The sequence below is a fragment of the Talpa occidentalis genome, unplaced genomic scaffold, assembly GCF_014898055.3.
Source record: "Talpa occidentalis isolate TD23 unplaced genomic scaffold, MPIMG_talOcc4v2.1 talOcc4.4, whole genome shotgun sequence".
In the NCBI taxonomy this organism is placed as follows: Eukaryota; Metazoa; Chordata; class Mammalia; order Eulipotyphla; family Talpidae; genus Talpa; species Talpa occidentalis.
Window position 1 is genome coordinate 17869461 of NW_023604295.1, and position 22147 is coordinate 17891607.

Sequence of the window (22147 nt, forward strand, 5' to 3'; positions counted from 1 at the left end):
TCATTCATCTTCTTCAAGATCTTTTGAGGTTAACACTGCTGTACAGGGAAAGATTTGAAGCTCAGGCAAGTTTTAGATCTTGTTTAAGGCCATACAGCTAATAAGTGTTTCCAAGTCTAAATACTGATTCACACTTAAGGAGGGTGCATCCTTAAGCCACAATTTGAATGAGTCTGCTGTTTATTTTCAGAAAATGAAAGAGCCTTTACTGTAGAGACTTAATGGGTTCATCTATTCAAGAAATTCTGCTAGAATAGACACAGATTTTTAGGTTTTTCTCATTGTTGTCCTATGGTTGAGACACAGGTCAAAGGCAGCCCCAACCCAGCAGAGGAAGGCAAAATTGTGTGGTGAGAACATGAGGAAGGGAGGAATGAATTCTGAATTCACACCAACTCCTAGTTCCCTTGTATGTAAAACATGGATTCTAACAACTTTCCTGCTTCTTGAATTATTATGGATTAGAAACAAGATAATAAGCATGAAAATATTGCACAGACAGCGAAAATCAACACAAAATAGGCATTATTAAGACATTATGGTTGACACCCCTTTTATTATTGAAACAAAAAAAATCAAATATTTGGGAATAAATCTAACAAAAGAGGTAAAGGACCTATACAAAGAAAACTATAAAACACTGTTAAAAGAAATAGAAGAAGACACAAAGAAATGGAAAGACATCCCCTGCTCATGGATTGGAAGAATAAACATTATTAAAATGGCCATCCTACCAAAAGCAATATACAGATTCAATGCTATTCCAATCAAAATCTCAATGGCATTCTTCAAAGAAATAGAACAATTATTGATGAAATTCATATGGAATCACCAAAAACCCCGAATAGCCAAAGCTCTACTGAAAAAAAAAGAAGGAAATGGAGGCATCACACTCCCAGACTTCAAACTATACTACAAAGCCATAATCATCAAAACTGCATGGTATTGGAACAAGAACAGACATACAGACCAATGGAATCGAATAGAAAATCCAGAAATAAACCCACAGATTTATGGTCAACTAATCTTTGACAAAGGAGCAAAGACTATGCATTGGAGCAAAGAAAGTTTGTTCAATAAATGGTGCTGGGAAAACTGGGTCGCTACATGCAAAAGAATGAAGCTTGACCACTACCTCACACCATACACAAAAATCAACTCAAAATGGATTAAAGAACTAGACATAAGACCTGAAACCATAAAATACATAGAAGGAAATATAGGCGAAACACTACGGGATTTGCACATCAAAGACATCTTTACAGACACATCACCCAAAGCAGTGATAGTGAAGACAAAGATAAACAGCTGGGACTACATCAAATTAAAGAGCTTCTGCACAGCAAAAGAGACAATAACAAAAACAAAGAGAAACCCCACCAACTGGGAGAACATTTTTGCACCCAACACTAATGATAAAGGACTGATCACAAAAATCTGCAAAGAGCTGATGAGACTCAGCAACAACAAAGAAAATAATCCAGTCAAAAAATGGGCAGAAGAGCTAAAAAGAAACTTCTCTGAAGAGGAAATGCAAATGGCCAACAGGCATATGAAAAAATGTTCAACATCACTTGTAATCAGGGAAATGCAAATCAAAACTACCATGAGATACCATCTCACACCAGTGAGAATGGCACATATTAAAAAAACTAGCAACAACAAATGTTGGCGAGGGTGTGGAGAAAAAGGAACTCTTCTGCACTGTTGGTGGGAGTGCAAACTGGTCCAACCACTATGGAGAGCTGTGTGGAGATTTCTGGACCTACTAAACATAGAGCTTCCATATGATCCAGCAATTCCACTCCTAGGTATTTACCCAAAGGACACAGAAACATCAATTCCAAAGAGCACCTGCACCCCTATGTTTATAGCAGCACTGTTTACAATAGCTAAGCTTTGGAAACAACCCAAATGCCCAAAAATAGATGACTGGATCAAGAAGATGTGGTACATATATACCATGGAATATTACTCAGCATTCAAAAAAGATAAACACATGCAATTTGCAGCAACATGGATGGCGCTGGAAGGGATCATGCTCAGCGAAATAAGCCAAAAAGAAAAAGAAAAATACCGGATGGTCTCACTCATAGCAGGAATCTAGAAAACTTAAATAAGGGACCAGGAAAATGAATATAAGAAAGTGAAAATCAAAATCAACAAAAAACTATGAACCAGAGACACTTTTTGGGGGGTGGGGGGCGGGAGGGGAAGGATTGGGGTCAGAATGGGGCGTTTGCAATTGTATGGGGGAATATAAAAATAAAATTTAATATTAAAAAAAAAAAGACATTATGGTTGAAACAATCTTAGACTAAAAGTAACAGTGAGTATGATGTCAAGGGTACAAAACCCACATGACAATTTTATCAGAAAAAGACTAATACTGTCTCTCGGAGTGTTCATCATTTCAGTTCCAAAGTGAGTTAAGTGACCACATTACAGAACCAGAGGAGTTGCTGGATCTTATAAAGGCCAGGTTCTATGGGCCACTCCAGGATGATTAAAAACTTTTGAGATCTTCAGTAAGTGAATTTGTAGAATAAGATGAAGTTTGAATAGAAGGAAACACAGCATTGCACTAACTTAGATTTCAGGAGTCTGGCCAGATGTATTGTTACAGTATTCCCTTATTCCAGAAATATCTAACTGTAGTATCACCCTGTGCCAACCATAGTGGGGCTACTAAATCAAATAGGTAAACATATTTTTTTTACTTTTTGGAAATTCACAGGTTATTAGGGAGGCAGATATCAAGCAATTAATTGAATAAAATGTTATTGAGCTTAAAATTTTGGTTTACTTAGTTATTAAATGAAGATAACGGAGTAGTGATTGTCAACCCCCTCTTTCACTCTTTTTATCTATGACTGATGAGCAGAGAACATAATCTCAATTAAAAAATAAGATAGTGGAAATGTCAGAACATGCAACTTAAATATTATTAATTGTATATTGATGAGACTATATGGGATAAACAGATCTTGGAGAATTAATTCAATTTTGCTAGAAATAAGTCAATTACAAACTTCTTAGAAGGAACAAAATAAGCTAAGACTGTCATGTTTATCTTTATCACATCTGAATAACTTCCACTTCTTATTTTCCATGAATCAAGTAATTTATAACATAATTTATGTCATCATGTTTAATTCTGTACTAGCACTAGTTTTCAATAAAAGAAGTGAGACTTACAGAGAGAGCCACAGCTATAAAATATGGCCACATTTGTGCTAGGGCTGCCTTACTGCAAATTGTGTGCTTACATACCTTATCACCTTCCATTATATAACACTGTTCAGGAGTTATTAATTTTTGGCATGAAACCCTATGGAGACTGAGTATAGGAAGATGGAGTATGAGTATCAAGAGGAAAGAGATGGTGCCAGGAGACTGAGGTTTAGCCAGATATAATTCTACGCTGGTACATTGGAAACATCGTAGAGTTCCTTAATGCTTACAGAGGAGTTTAGACCTTATTGCATAGACAATATAATAAAAGTTACAAAATGCACACTACTCTCTGAGAAAGGAAGTACAGAGAGTAGAAGGAGATTCAGGAAGTGAAAGCAAAGCCAGTTTTAATGTAGTTCCATGTGAAATATTGTGCAACTGAGTATAAATCTAACTTAGATAAATGGAATACACTTTTTAAAATATAATTACTAATTACCTTTTTAAAATCCACGGAAATAATAGAACACCTATATTATTTCAAATATGTCACTAAACAGATGAAAAAGAATAACATTGACTACAACCATTGTGCATTTATTCATTTGAACATACTGAGTTACAACTATAAACTCATTAATAAGTTAAGCTTTAATATTCAAAGACTGTAACATCATTTATAACCAGTGAACATTTCTATATAACAAAGAACTATATCCAGGAACAGAAAGGTTAAGTAAATTTGTCAATGTCAAAAAGTAAGTCAGGCAGAGATCTGGGAATGAATGGAATTCTTAGTCCCAACCAAGGACAGGTCTTTTAATATATTTGACTAATAAATTCTTTTTTTTTAAAAAAAAAGATTTATTTATTTATGCATACAAGAGCTGGGGTACAAGCCAGAGATACGGGGGTTGAGAGGATTCACCAGAGACAGAGTGGGGAGCAGAACAGGCAGACTGACTGAAATACTCTGCTGAGGGGAGCAGTGCGTGAGTCAGGAGAGGTCTGCAGCGCCATGTGGGTAGCTCCCTGGCCGGCTGGGGATCGAACTCCTGCTGCAGAGGCTGTGAATTGCTTCATAGTGTGGTACTTAACCCCTTGTGCCACCAGGGAGGCCCCCTTGACTAATACTAATACATTTTTGATCATACACTTCACTTTTGTCAAATTAAACAGGGTAAGAAATAAGCAATTTCTGAAACCTCATTTAATCTGTTCAACTAGGTAATTTAACATTTCATTTAATTCTCACAAAAACACCAAATTTTGGTGATATGATCCCATATGACAGAAAGAGAAGTTAAAATAGCCAAAAAGATGGATTTAATGAAGGTAACTGTTCTAGACTTAACTTGCAGGTGACTATGTAACTTTGAAAACAATCTCCTGATTTTTACATGCTTATATCCTTCTGTGTAAAACAAAGGAATTGGAACCAATTTGAAAGGCCAAATTGCTTTATTAAATGAAAAGACTTATTGTGTAAGAAGACATGGACAAGCAGATCTGTGCCTGAGGGGACTCAATGAGTGACACTTTGGAAGTCTCCAGGTCTGCTACTCTTTGCCCAATATTGCAAGAATTGCAAATAACCTGGGACTGATGAGTGTTGGGGAGAAGGACCCAAATGGGAAGCGATGCTTGGAGGGCATTTTGAGCAAAACCAAGAAGGGTTGAGCAGCAGTGAGCTGAATGCAGTAAGAAAGGTTGGAAAGAAATCCAGGCTGAGAGAGAGGGTGAGACTGTGATATGTGTGAGAGATTACTTATAGCCAATTTCTAGGCACTGTGTAAAATAATCAGAGTTCAGGGCAAATAGACACAGTGCAGGTTATGTATATGGCATTTATTTTGTAATGGCAGCTTATGTTTATGAAGCTAACAGAGATTTTAAAGTAACTGAGGTCAACAGATCATGAGAAAAGAAAATGATATTTCACACTAACTCAGAAGTGAAATTGCTTTAACCAAGAATGTTAATTTTCTGGAAAATTTTTCTTCCAGAACTCCCAAAGAAATGTTATAATTAACACAAAAACCACTTAGAATATTACAAAATGTGTCAGATATTGTAACTTTGAGACTATAACAAACATTTAATTCCCAGAATTTTATGCTGATGTTACCAACTGGTTGCCATTTAATAAACATTATTTGCTAAACTTCTTTGATAAATCATATAAAGTAACATAGACTAATACTTTATATGATCCTACCAATTAGGAAAAAAGTTTCTTGCAATTTTCTATTATTTTAATATACATTATTACATTAGTTTTATATGCCATTCCAGAGCATCTCATAATATAAATCTTATTTGTGTTTCTTTATTATTTCTATTCCCTTATTTAATGAGTGGAACATATTTGGAGAAATAAGATAATATACTTTATTATCAAAAATGCTATTTAAGAAAAATTGCCAAATAAAAATATAGGTCATACAGTAAAATTTGAATTTCAGATGAACAACGAAAACAATATAAAATATTCAGCAAAATGATACTAAAAAGATTATTCACTATTTTATCTAATGTTCAAATGTAACTGGGCATTTTTTAATTGGGAAGTCTCACAGCCCTGTATCTACAAAGTCCGTGCTTTGCAATGTAACAGTGTAAGCAGAGAAAGAAGGTCTGCTTTGGTTGCCTCAAACTCAGTAACTATTCACCAAATCTGAAAAGATCTACTTTGAAGACCACAGCTCTTTCATCTCCATAGGTAGAATAATCAGCAGTTGAAAATGGATAAGGTCTCTGAGCCCCTCAAATCTCTGACACCATCATACAAGGAATAATAGGTGTTTAGAACCCAGGTAAAGATGTTATATCCTGGAGAGTATTAAGGCCCATGAGCAGTATCTAGGAAGGTGGTGTGGACCTTCTGTAGACTTGCAGGACAGGATCAGTGCAGTGGTTCATGACTGTCAGGCTCTAGATGCATTATATCATTGAACTTTAATCACCTATTTTGCTTTCTCCTTGGAAATTATCCTGCTTTGGGAAACCATCTAATACCCTGGCATAATACTGATGCAGCCAGAGGAAAGGAGGTGAAAAGAACCATGTTCAAACCATGCATGCAAAAAATAATTCAAAGGGATATATACACGCCTAAGTTCACTGCAGCACTAGTCATAATATCAAAATAATGGAAGCAACCTAGGTGCCCAAGGACAGATGAGTGGATTAAGAAGATGCGGTATATACACCATGGAATTCTATTCAGCATAACAAAAGATGAACTCTTGCTATTTATGAGAACATGGATAGAACTGGAGGGGATTATGCTAAGCAAAAAAAAAAAAAAGTTTTAAGGAGAAAGACAAATACTGGATGGTCTTATCTGACTGAGAAATTGTGGCTACCAGAGATGGAGGGGGAATTTGGAGAACAGAGGAGCAAGCTCAAAGGACTCTGGTGGAGGACTATGGGTGCCTTGGTGGAGGGTGTGCTTGGTCACATACATCTGAAGTGGCAGCCTGTATTACTGAGTCATATACAGTGTTGTAAACTCATGTTACCTTAATAAAAATTATAATAAATTAAACAAAACTTTGGAACCCACTTCCCAGACTTCCTGTCTGTTGTGTAAAATGAAAATGAGCTACAATGAAATTACTGAATATGTTTTCACTAAACTAACCAGGTATACTGAATTTCATCTCAGCAAATTTAAAATAATTTTACTTAATCATGAAACACAGAGTCTCACCCAGTTTTCTGTGATAAATGCTCAATGTAATTAGAAGTATCACGTAGACATGGTGTGCATGCCTAGCTCATATTGACTGGTTTCATATGAAAATGACTGGTATTATAAGAAAAGAAACCTAATAAGAGAAATTATAGGGCTTACCTATCTTCCTATGGCATCATCTGACCAAAATGATGATAAAGATAGCCCAAATGTTAGTCTATCAATTATACTGTAGCTAACACATTCCATATCATATAAACTAAAATCTATATTTCTATAGCTGCTTTCATTAATGGATTTATTTCATTCAATAATTCATTCATTTATCTAATGTACATTGTCCTAATTTTTGGCACTTGGCTGGATCTAGAAAATGAAAACTTAATGCGTAGTATAGGACACAGACAAAGGCAAATAATTAAGCAATAGAAATATAAGAAGAATCTAGGAACACAACAGAGGGAAAGGAAGAGAGAACCTATACACAGAGAAATAGAAACAGAGAGACAGATTCAAAGAGAGGGAGAAAAAGAGGGAGAGAGAACGAGAGAAAGGTGAGATACAGAGACAGATACATCCTTTTGTTGGGGAAAGAAGAGTTTAAGAACAATTGGCTAATTCTCTGTTCCTGGAAGTCTGTTTATAAAATATCCTGAAGTTACATTTAAATGGATTAATTTTCTGTGGGATAAGCTGTTTCCCTCCCCAACACACACACACATTATATACATTTATGTTCTCAACATTCAGGAGAAATGTAACAGGAAGGGGCCATTACAGATGGGAAAACTAAGGCACTTAAGCAAGTTATTGCCTCCTGTTGTTTTTATGTATACAGTAGCGACACATCATTTATGTTTTTAAAATAAGAATGATACAAAAAGGAAAAGAAACACCCTTGGAACTCTCATGAAGAGGGACTATAATTTCAGAAGGAAAAGGTAAGACATCTTGTCTACCTTGACTTGTCTGTGAAGACGATGTGAAATGTGGCCCATTTAAAACAGCGAATCCATGCAGCAAGACCATGCTTGGGAAATCAAAGGGCAGGTGGCACAAAAAAAAAAAAAAAACCAAAAAACAATCACTTCCCAGTGCTTCCTGTGGCTGGTCTATCTATGCAACCGCCACAAAATGAGATGTGTGGGATGTCTGATAAGTAACAATACACTGTATCATTTCATATGTGCAGACACAGACATATAATAATTATATTTTTCACCTCAAATTACCACTTGTCATCATGTTCAATAAATGCCACACACATATAATCTTTCATCCTTATGAAATATTGCTATACTTGTACCTCAATTCTCACCTTACAGATGAAGGTCAAGGGACACTGATAAGAAGATTGGTTTTGCAATAGGGGTAGATGCAGACTAGTTTTGGAAAATTAGAAACAGGGCCTCCCTGGTGGCACAAGGGGTTAAGAAGCAACCTATGACACTATCCCCAGCCAGGTAGCTACCCACATGGCACAGCAGACCTCTCCTGACCCGCCTGCTGCTCCCCTCAGCAGTGTATTTCAATCTGCCTGTTCTGTTCCCCACTCTGTCTCTGGTGAGTCCTCTCACCCCCCACCAACCCTGGCCTGTACCCCAGTTCTTGTATGCATAAATAAATGAAATTTAAAAAAAAAAAACAGAAAAAGAAAAATTAACAACAGAAATGAGCACACTGAATTTCTGTTGCATGTATCCATACATTTAAGAAACAACGGTCTAAGACATGTCTCTGGAAGCACAAAAGAGACTGGGTAATTGTCCATATGAATCTGCATTTCCATCCTAAATGAAACAGAACAAACCCATTTTCCTAGTTTTATCATTATTTTTAAAGATTTGTTTACGCGTACTTTGAGATGCTTCCTGCTTTCAAGTTGCTGAGCGTCTGTCACTGGGGGGTATTATAAGAAGGCAGTTGAAATCAACTCCTTTGGTGAAAGACATATTTGTTTCAATCCTGGGATTTACCATTTATGTTTTGAAAAAGAACTGACAGTATTAAAGTAGGAGTCATTCTCCTAGTGGATTTTGGATCACTAGTTGATGGATTAAACAAAAATTCCAGGTAGAAAGGAAAATACAAAAATATATTGCAACATTAATACTTTTTCAAAAAAAGTATACAAGTAGAATTTTCTCATTTTTTCAATATTTCAGGAGAGACAAGTTCTTTCCCCGAGAATGGTACTAGTACAGTCTTTTTATGTTTCAGAAATCTATACATAATGCAACCTTTCAATGGACCTGAGCAATCATGAGACCAGAGCATTCACAAGAACATGTCCAGGCATTAATAAAGTAAATGAAGAGGCTGTATAACCTATATTGTTATGATTTTCCAATAATTTACACTTGAATTTAATATGATTGATTTTAGCTACCCGATTTTATTGAATCCTTCAAAAATTGAACTCTTTTCTCAACCATGTTTCATAGATTTAATCAATTAATCATATCAGATATATATTAAAGTGCATGTAAATTATATATCATGTACTATTTAACTAAAATTCACATAATCATACACATAAACTATATAACTTATAATATGTGGATGGATGGTCAGATAGAAATACAGAGAGACCTGTAAGAGAAGGCTTTCAATTCTATTGGACTTTACTATTGGATTAACTTCTGACACCACCAAAAGTATTAAACAGTAATTCAATGCAGTTATTAATATTTTCAGGGAATCATGATCTCCTGTGAAAATCTAACAAGAGTTGAGACTTCTTCCTCAGAAAAATAAAAGACCCACATACATTTAAAGTATTACAAATATAGTCAAAGTACATAGAAGATCATAGGACAAGATCACTTTCATCCTATGGATCTATGACCCTGAACTAAGAACAGTATTTTGCCAATGTGAAAAGCAATTTTACTTTCTAATTAGGTTTATGCTAGTTAAATGCTTCAGAGAGTGTTGAAAAACCTCTAATGTTTTGACTTCCTTCTTTTCAATAAGGTTAAAAATTCCATCAAGCTAAATTAAAACACAAATAAGAGCAAAATAAACAAAAAAGCTTAAAACAAAAGAAAGCTAAAATGAATTCCAAATCAGCATTTCTCAAGTCAGTCTCCTAAGCCTTAATTCAACTAGAGAAGAAATACTTTGAACTCTTCACCACTTTACAGATTACTGACATTTTTGACAGATGCATCCAGAATACTAAAATCAAGTGAGTTACTGTCCAGAACTGCACTGTCCAGTACACTAGCTATTAGCCACATGTAGATACTTAAATTTTAATTAAATAAAATTAACTAAATTTAAAATTTTGTTCTTCACTGACACTGTCCACATCAAATGTTTAATAACTACATGTAGCTAGTAGCTGTGATTTGAACAGTGCAAAAATTTTTTCATTATCTCAGAAAGTTCTAAAATAAACAAATAATTCTTTTCCTTCCAAGTGACTTGCATACTTGCCAGAAGACAGATATGCTTGCTCCCAAAACAATTTATGCCAGTTGGGTTAATGTAAAAATGTATCATTTAATGAGATGTTATATAAACCAATTTAAATATGAGTATAAAAGAGTGAGAGATGTTCTAACCTGAAAATAGTGGAAAGATAAAATAATACCCAGCCACCTAAAAATACTATAGAGTTAGATGTAGGTGAGACACCTTTAAAAAATTAGAAAAATATCTTAGAGAAAATAGGATTCTGCTCTCAGATTTCTTTGCACTGCATTTGCCCTTAAAAACATCAAGTAATCAAAATTAGAAATCCTAAATGATGCATTATGGGATTTACAGGAAGAAAAGATGACTGAGATCTATAATCAGCAGCCCAAATTCAAAAAAATTGTTCTTGGTTTATAAAAATACTGGAAAATAAATGTATACTCAAATTTTAAAATTAAAAATAAAATTTAAAAATATTTTTAATATCCATTAAAAAAACATATTTGTGGACTAACCAACTACTGACCCCAACTGTATTAAAGAGAATGGTTTCTACTACACACAGCAAAATTGGAAACACATGTCTTCTTTATTACTATAAACTCAATGTTTTCATAATTGGCTCTGACATTTCCATTTGCCAAATTTAAGTTCATTGGATTAAATTATATTGAAAAAATTATGGACAGGACCTGATCTAATTCCAGATTTAAGCAAAACTCATCTTTTAATTATAACACAATAAAATATAATTAACAACAAAAAATCCTGGTTACTTTGCTTTTGAACTGCACTTAGTTGCCTGACAGTAAGACTTTATATGAAGATGAGAATACTCAAACTTTGTGTTCATTCTATTAACCTTCTGATTGTTTTGACTTGAAAATGCTATCTCTTCATATTTCTATAGATTCAATAACTTGAGATGTAAGAAGTATATGTCCAAATTTCATTGTTTTGTACAATGACATTAAATATAAATAAAATTAAAAACAACATACTAGTAGTAGAACTACTACCATTACTACTACTGCTATATTTCTTTCATTAAAATAGCATCAAAATAATATTTCAATTGGTGGTTGCTTTTGACCAGTGATTCTCTCTATTAGTCATTTAAAGTCATGAAAGACTTACATTATTATTATAGGTCAGATATGTTCTTCTGAAATAACATCAGCATGTAAGTATGTGTTCTATTTTATATACTCTAGATATACTTGAAAGTATCATATATACTACAAATTATGTAGCTCAACAGTAAGAAAAGATGTTGTAGGTTCATCAAAAATCAGATTTATGGCAATTTTGCTTGGTTAGGAGAGTCTTCATAACTAATAAAAATGCCTGGCTGCATTTGGGGGCCAAATTTAGATTGACTGACAAAGTCCTTTTAGAATATCTTGAAGGTGAGTATGACTTTGGTTTACCATAGCCCTCATTTATTCCTTTTGTCTCTACCTTATTACACCGTCTAGCCCCTGATATTATTGAAGTTTATGAATTCTGCTAAGGCAACTTACATAATATTTTACAAGTCTATGGGGTGGGGAACATGGGTAGTTGAGTTCTGAAGCTGAACTTTGCTCATAGTAACTTTCATTCTGCCAAGCAACACCTCATTATCTCAGTTCAATAAATTAATTAAACTTTGCTTAATGACTTAGCTAAGATTATTGATAGCAAACATAAAATATTTCTTCTGTAAAGGATCATTGCCATGGATAGAAATCTTGGCTGTGTCTATACATAAGTGGATTGACTTTGGCAAAATATTTAAACTCTTTGGACCTCAGTTTGGTCATCTGGAAAATGGATCAATTGATCTCAAAAGTACTTACCATTTATAAATCTAGATTTTAATTTCAATTGAGTATTATTTAATTGCTTACTCACTAAAAGTGCATATAGCTTAAAATCTAACTTTAAAAGGTATTACCTAAACCCATATGTGAAACACAAGGCAGAATATCATTGGCATCAAATAAGTGCTCCAAGATTTCAGAGTGAAAAGAAACAAAATTGGACCTTAAGAGGGAACAGACTTAGGGGCAAAACATGGACATTTTATTTAACCTTTCACATAGTGTAGATTAAAAATGAAGCCACACTCAAGACAATAACAGCTTAAAACCATCAAGAATCACCATCAAATAGACTTCCCCAAAGTTAAGAGTGATATTTCTATTTTCTCTTAAACTTTGAAAGTTTGAAGAACTCCACTTAAATACAGAATTGCTCCATTGTTTGCTTAATGTTATTATTTCATTAAGATATTTTCTCCATGGAGTTCTTGAATTTATGCTATAAACAGAGTACTATTATAGGGAAAAAAAACAGGTATTTTGCACATAAGGAGCTTAGATATATAATAAATAAGAGATTAGCTCGTTTCATAAAACACCTTCAAATGGTATATCACAGACTTAATCAAGACTGCTCTTTAGACCTTTTAGACAGTGTTTTAAAAAAAAAAACTCAAAAACTCCTAATCCCATAATGATATGGTTGTGGAATCTAGAAATTTATCAGGTAACACAGGACTTTATAACTGCAGCATAAATGAAAGTGTGTAGAGGTTCTCACCATTTCCCATAAACGATCTAAAGTTTAATTCAATCCAACAGGCTTTAATTTAATACCTGTACACCTTTGGATACTTAGACTTACTATTAAAGGAAGTCAGAAAAAAAAAACTGTGGGAATAAAAGTTGTAGAGCTATGAAGATTCAAAATGGAGGAAGTCCCTTTTAAAGAAAGAGTAAAGACTTTGTGAATTAATTCATTAACATGGAGCTCAAGAATGTGATATTAACAGGTAGCAGGATTGCTTGGAAGTAGTCATGGATAATAGGAATTTTTAAGTAAGAGATGAATTCTCTTTTGGTTGATTAAAGCCTGAACCTAATGATCTTTCATTAATGATCTTTCAAGAGGTATTCCCTAGGGCACTTATAGGGGCTTGACATGGGTGAAGTCAAGTTCAGTGACTTGAAGAGTTTTTCCTACAGTCTGTGGAAGGGAAATGAGGGATGGGTGAGAAATAATGTCCAGAGTGACCAAATCCTATATCACATCATTCGGGGAGTCACCTATGATCATGAGTCAGTGTTTGATGATAGGGAATAAGAAAAAAATGATTATTTACAGAAAATGACTCATTTATTCTAATAACATAGTTCATGCACTGCTGGATTGTTTTCAAGAAGACTCAGTCCAATTGCCAAGTAATTTATCTGACTCCCTCACAGTCACTTTGGCCAATTTAGTTCATAATTATGAAGCAACATTATGAGCAAAATTAGACTTTTCTGGAAAGGGCAAATCAATTGCTTTGCTGTTGGTTTTCCTTTCCTTCAACCCTCCTATCTTTCCTCTCTGCCTTCCTCCTTCCTTTCTACCTTAACTCTTTCCTACCATATGCCACAAAACATACAAGTTAACTCAGTCACTGTGAACAAATATACACATGCAATTTAGTATCCTAAAATGTCAAAAGAAATATTGGTTAAGTGAAATATGACTCAGTCATATGTAATTGTTTCCTGAATTTTCATACTTCCTCTGTGACCAAATGTGGAAACCCTAATACATAGTAAAATTTGACCATATAAAATTACTAAGGGAATTATTCAATCCAGATAGCTGTTTCCCCACTGAATGTTAAACTCCTAATATACAAGTTTTCCTCCTGGTTTGCTATATACATAATTTATCTTTTCTAGGAGTCAACACAACAGCAGTGGTCCTGAGTTTTTTTTTTTTTTTAAATCCTACCAGCATGTTTGTCATATTTTTCAAAAAAACATATAAAGGAAAATAACCCCAATAGCTGGAAGAGCAAAAATTAGCGCTCATCACAAGTAAAAGCATAATTCTCCAATGTAATGTTCTCACCCTACAAAGAATTTTCACTGAGTCTAATTACATCCTCTACCTTTCAGAATTATAGTGGCTGATTTCCCTTATATGTTCTGTCACAACTGACTTAATAGATCATGACTACATGGTCTACGTTGTCACTTTTCAACTGTTCTTCTATAACACCACTTCACTTTAGATAGAGTTGAACAGAGCTCATGATTCTATGCATTCATCATAGTATTTTTCATAGTATTTTTGTAAGATTATCTTTCAAAATTGCACATCATAGTTCACTTCTGTGATATAATTAATTCTATCACACTGCATAGAAATAGCTTTTTTATTGACAACCATATTCTACTTGGTTTATCAATGTATACATAACTCGGTCTCCAAATCTATAGCCAGAGTATTGGGATATGCACAAGAATTCTACCTCCTGCCTCATCTACACAGGATCCTACTCTCTCAAAGGCTAAACTATTTATAATGGTACAATCCTTTACCACCATTTCTCCATCTCTATGTAGAACTGCCACCATTAGACGCAATGGTATGTCTCTCAGCTCTGAGTCACTTTCATTTTCATCTTTTTTTCTTTCTCTGTCTCTCATTCTTGCTCTCTTGTCTATGTCTCCTGTCTCTTGTTCATTATCTCTTGGTTAGTTCTTAAAGAGAGTTTTCTTTATCCTAGAGACCACTAGTTTTTAAGTTTTCCGTAGCAGTCAGATTTTCCTTGAAAACCTTGGTATTTAGCTTTCTAAGGCTCATGCGTTCTTTATGCTAGTGGCTCAGAATTTCCTTCATTATTACCATTGTTGGTAAGTTCTAGATTCTGAGATATTCTGGATTCAACAATGTTCTAGGTGAGCTTATTACCATATAGTCAGGATCTTACATTTATATTTAAAATATTTCCTTATGCATTCAATGCTTCAAGTTTGGAATTTAAAGTTCTAATGTCACAATTGATTCTATGACTAAAAGATGATCTATAATATAAACTCACCTCTCCATAAATTATACTATTCACTGATAGCATGCTAATGGATTCCAAAGAGACCCATTCACTTTGTATAGACTACATATCTCTACATATGTATGGTTAAATAGATGTCTTTCTTTCTGACAAAAATGTGATCCAATTCTTAAATTATGCCACAAATACATATTATTCATATATTTCTTGTATAGTTGCTTCTGGTTTATAAAACAGATATGGTTGTACAAAAATAAGGGGTAGATAATAAGGGAATTACACAAAATATAAAACATTTTTTAAATTGATGCTGAAAGAAAAACCATTCATCTGGAAATAAAGGAATTTAAAAATTCAAATATATATATACATAACCTAAATTTCAGATTATAAATTAGAATGAACTTATTAATAAAAAATAATTTTCTCTATTTTTTTATTCTAGAGAAAAATCATTCCTAAGTTTTAAATTGTATATCTAGGATGAGTGGACATATTCAACAGAGTCAGAAACAAGTCAATTACTGATATAAACCAGTCTAGAAATTAAATTTAGGCAAATTTTAGAACCAAAAAACAAAACTCAGATTTGTGATCACTAAGTAATTCATTCAAATATTTTGTACTTTCTCTTCACATAATTAGAACTTATACTCCATTCATTCAATCAATAGATATTTAGTTCTACTTATATGTAAGCCAGGGAATACATTGAAAAATAACATGGACTTTGCCCTCAAGGGGCTCACAGTCTAGTATGGAAAAAATAAACAAGCACACAGATAGTCATAAAATAAGGGAGAAAGTGATGTGTCATAAGAAAGACTCAGATAATATATTATGAAAGTAACTGATATTAGCAAATATTCTTTTTACTATAGTGTCTAGGTTGCCAATAAAAATAGAAAAAACAATGATCAATTTTAGAAATTAAATACCAAATTTTGTAAACCTATAGATGAAAAAGTTGCAGTATTAGTGCAGTGTAATTCACTAATCACCAGTTCTTAAAAATATTTGATCATAGAGTAATGACCATCTATTAGAACTACCATCTTGCCAGTGTTTATAAGTTGATTCAAATGGAGTCATCTACTGTTTAGAGGTAAAAGGTCATTTTAATGTAATAATGGTACAAATTAATTATCTAAAATACTCATGACACATTACTTTCTTGCACAGAAATTGACTCAATCATATTTAAAATGATGAAGAATTCCTCGATGGCTCAAGTGTGCTCCAAGGAAAGCTAGAAGGTTGTACAGTTAACTCCCAGGGTGTAACTCTAAACCATACAACCTACTACCTCAACCCGGATGCACACAGCTTCCAATGTTGCTTCAAACTCCTTATCATATCTTCAGTCTGCTCCTCCAAATATGGCAGCCATACACCTAAGGACTTGGCAGGGATGTAGATATAATATTCTAACATTTTACCAATCAACTTAATAGGTGTCACTAATACTCTCCTTACTTGTTAGATTTCTAGCATAGGTCAAATAAAATGGCCTATGACATCTCTCCTGGCATAGCTCTATTTGCAGTTGATAATATTAAAAGTTAAAAGCATTAATTTTCATTTTTCAAGAAAAATAGGCTTAATAGTAACACATGAATCTAAATGTGGCCTTTAATTTTCTTATTGAAGTTAGTTCACCAGACACTAACCTGTAGGGTGAACTAAAGCTTCTGAACAGGGTCTATTCAGATTTTGGTTCAAACGTTGCTATAAAAAGTTCATGTTTCCATATTTGCTGTATTGGATTTAAGCTTGAATTGGCTGTGCTATCAATCCTTCTAAGTGGTCAACAATTGAAGCCTGCCTCGTAAGAGAGATAAGGATCAACATACACATGAAAACCAAGGGGAAAATAGAATGATTTCAGAAGTAAGCAACTAGAATTTAACAGGGATTTGACTGCAATATTATTTAACAGCATTGTGCATTTTGTCAGATTACCACACTGACACAGACCCATAGAAGCGAGCTTGTGCGGTCCACTTCACCACAAGATCGGATCTACGGGTTTATGCCAATGGGCAACATCAGTTCACATGGGCTCCCAATTATTGCAGAATTTTTTTTTTTTTGTAAATATCTGATGAATTAGGAGATGAAAGTAATATCAATCTTTTAGTAGGATATTTGAATTATTGAAATGGTCCAGGTATGCATATTTCCAGCTAAAGGCCTTCATAAATATTCTAACTTGAGTACAGGTTTATATATACAAGAATGTTAAAAATAGTATGTTGAAGATTTTGCACAGATTACTTTTTAATAGTGAAATTTTGGAATTAGACTATTCTAATTAACGATGAGTTTTAAAAGAAAAAAATAGGATCCATACGTGCAAGTGAATTATGTAATTGTGAGGCATGAATGTAACCAGTCTATAATTATGACTAAATTAACTATTAAGCTAGTTGTATAAGAGTTAGACTTTGCTTGTTTTAAATCTTATAAAGCTCAGTTAGTGGTTTCAAGGAACTGGTAACATAACTTTCTCAAAAACAAGTAAAATCTCGTTGACCAGGGAGGGAACACAGGAAGTTATTTAAAAGTCTTAAATATATACATATGTATCTGTAGTTGTAGTAAAACTGAAATTAACATTATTTGGATAAATTAGTATCAGAAAGCTAAAATTAATGACTATTAACAATAGCATTATTACTACTTCTGAGCGCCAGCTTTTATACTCTTGCATAAAATACATAACAGAGCATATCTCTTAAACACAATATATTTAAATTTATTTTTTCAAAAAGATGTAGATAAAAACATAATATTGGCTATATACAAGTCTCATCTGGTCAACAGGTCGTTAGAAAACAAATTGTTATTAAAAAATACTTAAACCACCAGACAATAAGCAAATACAAAGACTAAACATCAAGCTAGCCACAAACAGGTATTTTAAGATTCTAAGCTCCAGAACAAAATTAGAAGTTAAACAATCACTAATCGTTTCACTGATATCCATGATATTTAGTATTTTAAAATGATATCTTCTCTTGGAAAAAATATTGGTACTACACAAATTTATTTAGTGTTTTTGCATGTCTTGAAATACATAAAATGTTTCAGAGATTTTATGGAGATAATTTGGCCTACATAATTTTTAACTCTTGTCTGTTTTCAAATTATTCTCCAAAATTATTAAAAATTATAGTAAAAAAATCAATAAACATGCATTCAGTTGTAATAAAAATATTTCAGTACATATTTAAGCATATATAGTTGTGGAATAAAATTTAGATGTCAAATAAAAAGATAATATTTGTTTTGGGTTTATCATAACTATAAGAACAAATTTTTTGGCTTCATTCTTTTATTAGATCATATTTTTTTTAAAAAACACAAAGTTATTCTCTCCCTCCAGATTTCACTATTTTAAACATGGCACGGCAAATGAGAAAATTGTTTTTTTTCCCCAAAATAACTTTCTATTCAACCATATTTCACCTATGCTATATGTTTGGATATATAGCTATATTTTCAAAGGAGCTCAAACTGTATATTGATGATAAATTCAGACAAAAATTCTTCACAAAGGTAGGTAATATTCATTTTCAAACCATTCATGAAAATTCCATCAGCTAGATTCATAAAGAGGATGAAACTAATTTTTTAACTCAATACAGTCAAAATCATTTTGCCTTTTTCTTTTCAAATATAAAATATTAATTGCTTGTTTGCTGTTTATTTTTACCTGAGATGATTTTCTCCTATGATCACTTTCTTCACTTCTCATATCCATTTTAAGTTTTCCCTAAAACAACCACAAAAGGAGAAATATCAGACAACTGCTGTCTAGGAGAAGCATCTGGGTGGATGGTGAGAATGAAGGTAGACGATCGAGAAGAAAACACAATATCAAAATGGGCAAAACCTTTTAAAGTTTTTTTTTTTTTTTTTTTTTTTAAGGCTTGGAGGACTCATAGAGCCCCACCCAAGGCTACTCATATGACATATAATGTGGTTTCATAGTTTGCATTTATGCGTTCATTTTGGTTGGTGTTGTTTTCACAGTAAGTTTTGAAAGTGAAAGGAGCATGGTTGTTAAAGAAGCGACTAGGTTTTGCACAATGAAGTAGTGAAAGCTGAAAAGAGATTTGGATTTGGCATGGAGCTTAATAAGATAATTAAGAGTGTAGAGATTAATGGCTCCTAAAAATAACATTTAAAATAATGTTTTTCAACTAAAGGATCTTGAAACAGGAAAACAGGTTTATAAATGTTAATTAAGCTTGTGAAAGTTGACGTTCCATTAGCTGAGGCAGCATAAAGGAAAAAGAGCTATTTTTAAAATAATTAGTGAACAATAACCAATAAACTTAATAAAACATTTTATTTGAATGTTATCAGTATATAGGGTATTTGTAATTTCCCATCATTCATCAAAGAATAATAAAAAAGCAGATTTCGTCATTTGTATATTTTCTCATTGTTTACCCTACATGTTTTCAGTATAATAAAATATGATTTTAAAAGCACAATCATTTGTCTAAAGTTTATTCTCTTGGTGGAAAATATAGCATCAATCCTTAATATGCAAATTATAGCCTTCATTTATATATGATGTGTCTTTCAAAAGCACTTCTCTTTTTAGCAATTTTTAAATATGCTTAGCTAGGCTTAGAAACAGTTTTAGTCAAAATTAAAATAGGTGGAATACATCTGCGATCCTTTCCCCATTGAACCAGGCAAAACTGGGTTTTGTTATAAAATGTTTAAATTGCTTAGCAATTTACTTCTGCAAACACACAAAATAATTAGAATGCAATGCATTTCTCTGCTCAGGCAATACATTGCTTTAAAGTTAAAACAAGTTTGTATGTACTTTTTCCATTAAAATACTTAATGGATATTCCAACGCTCTTAACAACTGCTCCAAGATGAATGTTTCTTCATAAAATAGATTTTGAAAGAGAGTATTATTGTAGTACCAGTTTTTTTTCTACTTAGCAACTGAGAATATGATCTTTTCATTCTTATTTCTGTTAGGCTGTAAGCCTGGTCAATAATTTAAATACAACTTTTCCCAAACTAATTTTATTTATCAGAAGTTTAATGCATATTCTAATATGACTCTGTTTAAGAAGTTCAAAAAGTTTCTTCTTTCACATTTCAAATTATGTCACAGCACATGAAAGACTTACTTTCTTTACCAACTAAGAGCTAAATGCTCACTTTTCTTAGATAGCACAAACGAATACTGTACATGAAAAGCACAGACAGCATTTTAATGACTTTCCCCAACTTCTCTGTATAAAAAAAACGAAAACATGTACCATATTTTCATACAGATTTTTCTATTTTTACTTAAGCTTCTATTCTATTCAGAATTAGAACAAGAGAGCAAAAAGAAAAAGTTAATAAGAGTAAAGTGGGTGATGAGTTAAATAAGAGTAACTTGAAAGTTCAAGGCTCCTCTTTTATATAACAGTAGACTTAAAAAGAAACAACAAAAAAAGTTATACCTGATGTAAAGGTGCGATTTCACCAAGTGCAAAATATTGCTACTTATGCCACATTTTTGAAATAACAAAAATAAAGAAGGCTCATTTGGATATGTCGCCTAACAAAGCTGCTTTGCAAAGCCCGATGTCTCTGTAGTTATACAAGCCAATGTTTGCATTTTTTTTTTTTTTGGTTTGTTTTGGTTTGTATTTTTGTTTGTTTGTTTTTGGTTTTGAGCAGGAGCATCTCATTTTTTTTTCAGCACTGTTGCCTGGAGGAGCACAAACTCAGATTTTTTTCTTCAAGACTCCTGTTATTTCTTGGGAAAAAAGGACCAGGGTGCTTGTCTTCATTTTCTTCCTTCTCCGTATTCCAGGCACAAAGCACTGCGCAGAAGCTGCACCAATCCTTGCCGTTGCTGGCAGCAGAATGGTAGAAGGTGGGAGAGACCAGGAATCCTTCCAGGCTGTGCTGACTTTAGAAATGAGGATTGCACACATTTGTCTCCTGAAGCAAAAGGGTGAGAAGGCAGGGTGCCAGTTTGCTACATGGCTGCAGTGATCTCATGTTCACTGCTGCTGTCGTCCTGTATGCCCAGTTCAAATGCCTGTTCATTATAAACCAAAAGGAAAAAAAAAAAAAAAAAAACCTACTTGGATTCTTCAGCAAGCAGAAAGGGTATTAACATTAAAAAACAAAAAACAAAAAACAGCCGCAAGAAAAGGCAAAAAAACAAAAAGCACAGACAATTTTAGAATTCACTTGTTATGCCTCAATATTCTGTTTATATTTTTCCTTTTTTTTCCCTATTTAGAGATAAGCAGCAGAATTTATCAGGCGTGAAAGGGACAGCCTCCTGGTGGCCTGCCAAAAACCCAGAATAAAGGCGAAGTTGTGCTTCAAAGCTCAGTCGCTTGCTGAGTCTGGCTAAAGTCAAGTATTAAGATCCACCATTTTCTGAGCCATGCTAGAAAAGAAGAAAAAAGTCAGGACCGTTGCTGCTTTCCAAGTCTCCGTTGGCACCATCACAAAATCTCAGTCGCCAGGTCACATGATTCTCTGCCAAATGTAGAGTGCATTCCCATCAACCGTTCTGCTGATACTGGGAAGGCAGCTATTGTCTCGTTTAGACCCAAAGTTCAGCCCACTCTTCATTGAATTAGCTGAAAAACGCATCACCTTTGGGGGCTGGGAGTCATGGAAACGTCTACCTGGCAAGCTGCCCACTTTTTCTGCCCATCAACCAGAGATGGGATTGTGCTGCCTAATGCAATGATGACTTGGAATGTGAAGAGTCGTCCAAAGTGAATCTGATTCTTGCAACGCCTGTTTCAGTTTGCACAGAAAACTCTGGCTTCTTGTAGTTGGGGGGGTTGGGGTGGGGGAAATCTTTCCTACTAAATGTAGCAAATAAAAGTCTGAACATGCCTACTCTGCAACTTTATTTCACAACACATCCAAATGGTTATCAAATGAAAAGACCGAATGCCAAAGTTTTCTGAGTTAGAGGTAGCCTTTTCTCTCCTTTTCCTGAC

The 22147-nt window shown here is 33.6% G+C and overlaps 2 long non-coding RNA genes across 10 annotated transcripts in view; one reads left to right on the top strand and one right to left on the bottom strand.

Annotated features, from left to right (window-relative positions):
• LOC119257267 (uncharacterized) overlaps positions 1-22147 on the bottom strand; it is a 422247-nt gene that overhangs the window by 34800 nt on the left and 365300 nt on the right. For all 9 annotated transcript variants that reach the window (XR_008553798.1, XR_008553802.1, XR_008553795.1 and 6 more), the window contains one exon: positions 18862-18921. This is a non-coding gene — a long non-coding RNA (uncharacterized LOC119257267). The remainder of the gene's footprint in view (positions 1-18861; positions 18922-22147) is intronic.
• On the top strand, positions 15010-21975 carry LOC129146716 (uncharacterized). The gene is made up of 3 exons (XR_008553803.1): positions 15010-15030; positions 20989-21132; positions 21427-21975. It is a non-coding gene; the product is annotated as an uncharacterized LOC129146716 (long non-coding RNA).